At 39.7% G+C, this 3,443-nt stretch overlaps 1 pseudogene; it reads right to left on the bottom strand.

Moving 5' to 3' along the window:
* Positions 1-2,533: 2,533 nt before the first annotated feature.
* LOC149812422 (protein MIZU-KUSSEI 1 pseudogene) lies at positions 2,534-3,169 on the bottom strand (annotated as a pseudogene).
* Positions 3,170-3,443: the final 274 nt, after the last annotated feature.

The following is a 3,443-nucleotide window of genomic DNA, read 5'->3' as shown; positions in this document are numbered from 1 at the left end:
AATGGATATTTAGAGTTCAGCATGCAGTACTCCTTAAATCCCGGAAGTGGCGACCTGTGGCAAGGGCTACCTGGTTCGCGGCCAAAGTGCAGCCACCATGGAGAGTGGGCCGCCGGTGATTTAATGATGTAGAAACACTAGATCATTGCGTGCTAAGTGAGAGCGATGTGAGTCCTAACGTCATCATGGGATTGAGAATGAGATTGTTGTGATTAGTCATGACACCACTCGTGAGGAAACGAGTGAACTTTGAATTTGAGAATATTGTTCAATGTGTGAACTTGGTTATGACTTAGGATTTCACTCACACTGGTTTGAGACTCTAGAGGACCATGGATGGTTAATAACCATCATGGTTAGGATGTAGCATGAACCATGCCGAGATTGAGAGCTTGACCTCCCGGCTAGCTACCGGTGGGGTCCCCGTGGTGGTTCACTGCAGTGCTTGGTGGTCTGGGGACCACTGGGAGTGTATGGTTCATTGTCTGGCCAACATGTAGAATTGGGGTGTTCTACAGGGTTACTACGCCCATAGATGGCTATTACCGGTATAGCCAGCCTAGTGATAGTAGAGAGAGAAAGAGTTTTTGAGAATGATAATGGGGAAAATTAAAATATACAAACATGTGTGGTGTGTCGAGAATTAAAATAAGACTAGGGGCTTAGAGCCCACTACAGTTGTAAATTATTGTTTATTTACTTATGATTATCTCTTACTGGGTTGTAGACTCACCCCCATTTGTGTTTAATTACAACTGTAGGTGCCAGGTATTAAATCAGTCGCTTGTGAGCAGTTCTCTTTTCAGTCTTCAGCAGAGCAGTGATATACTTTTACTTTCCTTGTCATTGAGAATAAATTGTAATTGCTTTTCTATGTTATGAATGATGATCAATGTAAGAAAAAGTTTTATTATGAAATAAAATAAAAAGTTTTTTTTTAGCCACGTTTTCACTGTGTAAGCTTTGCGCTCTTCCCTCTGGGAAGTAATACCAACCGAACTCGGACTCCTGAGGTCCCAGATCGGGGTGTTACACTATGATAATCTATCGCTTTCCTTCTCTAATGATCAAATTTTTATCGATTGAATTGTATCATTCATTTAGTGAGTGACATGTTTTGGATTATGAAATTTTGATGTTTAGATGCATTTTTGAAAGTGCTAAAAATCAACAACCCAAAATACTTTATATTATAAAGTTTTAAATGCATTGTGAGACGTCGAAAACATGCCTATGTGTCGTGAAGTTTTCGTGTAAAGCATATTTTTTACAAATAAATTATAAAGAATAAATATACGAGGTCCGACCAATGGGATGCTCAAGCATTGGAGAAGGGGATCCATCCGACCGTAGTTGGTTATCGAGCTTACCCAAGCTCCATCGCATGTTCAAGGTCAGCTCGTTTATGTGTACTGAAGCTTGACTCATTTATTTTCTCGGACGAGTTCAAGACGAGCCTGAGTCTAGCTCGTTTGTGCAGCCCTAATGATACTGAACTTTTTTTAAAAATTTTGTATATTTTCTTATGTTTTTTTATCAATTTTTACATATTTTCTGTACTTTAAAACTATATCTAGCTGATATTTTACTGGTTTTTTTCCCAGAAAAATATTTTTCATGTACAGTAAGATTTTCCCTCACCAAGGAAAGAGATCAAGATTTATGATATGGGCATCAACTAGAATGCCACCTTCCAACAATCGATAAGGAAAGTTCCATTCCCTAGACCTGTGACATGGACACGTCCGTGAACACAGAGATACGGCCTTTTCTTATTGAGTTTCCAATATGACTAGTATATATATATATATATATATATATATATATATATATATATATATATATATAAGAGGAGATAGAACAGGAGTCAAAATGCTGTATCCATGTGAAATTGCCCTAAACTTTGCTGGACTCAGACCCAAGCTCATTGCCAATTCAAGTGGGCGAACTTACAAACATGCTTAACCAATATGACTCATATATAAGGGGAGGTAGAACAGGAGTCAATACGGCCTTTTTTAATGAGTTTCCAATATGACTAGTATATATAAGGGGAGATAGAACAGGAGTCAAAATCGAATAGATAAAACTTAAAAGACCAACCAAGGTATGTTTATCCATTATATAGATAGCCAATCATGCAGGCCTACTTGGAGAACTTAAAAGTTGATTTGTCTATTAGATAAAAGACCAAACAGTATGGTTATCCATTATATGAAAAGCCAATCAGACAAGGCTAATGCATCAATAATTCTTCACTCTTATACTGGGGATGTGGTTCACTACCAAACTGCCAGCATCTAAGTGAAATAGAAACACCAGCACTGATTTGTATGAGGACACAAGTTGGTTCATTGGATCTCTGGTTTTATTATTTTGCAATATTTGAAGGCAATACAACCACAAATCTATTGACTATATGCCACAAAAATCTCACAGCGATTTGGTTATGATTCAAATGCAAAGTTGAGCAATTCATATATGTACATATAATACAAACTTTCAACAGCATAAAAGAATAGTATGTTTTCTTTCACATCCTAACAAAGAAGATGCTCAACTCCGGCCCATAGTTCCCATCAGGATTCACCATGTAAAATGCTTCCGAGTCCTTTGAGCCAATCACCCTCTCAAAACGAGCCCTCAAGTATGTAAGTTCACCATCGGCCATATCGTTCTCCGGCTGTTGGCATGGCAAAACTCCAGCCCCCATCGACACACCGCGCAACGTCTGCATGACATTCACCTCCTCCTCTGAGATATGCTTCCTCCTGATTGAGTACCCTGTCTTGCGTCCATTGCAGTACACTGCCCACACCATCTCCTCTAGCAACCTTTTCTTGTATGTCCTAGTCTCACTCTCTAGTGCAATTCTCACTAGCCCGGATGCCATCTCCTTAAGCAATGCATTGGTAGGCATAGGTAGCTCTAGTATGAACATAGGCAAGCATGTTGGATCCTCCTGCAAGGCCAAGCTTACCCTACCGCTCCTATAGCCAAACAAGGTTCCGATTGCGAAATTGCTAGATATTAGATCTCTGCGAGCCCGACAAAGCAATGTGACCATCTTGCAGCCAGTAGCAAGCATGGGTAACAACTTGAAGTTGAACATGCGAAAGAACCGGCTTGATCTTGATCTCTTATCAATCGAGGGTTGCAGCAACGACATCATTTGAGGAGTCGTGACCGGAATTTCCATTGGTTAGCTTGTATGAGGAAGGAAGGATGGCATCAAAGAGGGAGGGGGGATGGGAAAGTATGTTAAGAAAGTGCTAGTGGAGCTATAGCACTAGAGGGTCAATGAACAAACCCATATGGAATGTGGGTGTATATATCTAAAAGGGTGTTGGGAATCTTTGAAAGTGGGGGAGAAGGGAAGAGTGTTGAAGTTGTTGTAAGTTTTGAAAAGTAATTAAAGTTAAATTGTACCCAATTATGAGGCA

This window comes from Nuphar pumila, chromosome 17 (assembly GCF_984573655.1).
Source record: "Nuphar pumila chromosome 17, dmNupPumi1.hap1.1, whole genome shotgun sequence".
In the NCBI taxonomy this organism is placed as follows: Eukaryota; Viridiplantae; Streptophyta; class Magnoliopsida; order Nymphaeales; family Nymphaeaceae; genus Nuphar; species Nuphar pumila.
This window is presented reverse-complemented; position numbering and strand designations above follow the sequence as displayed.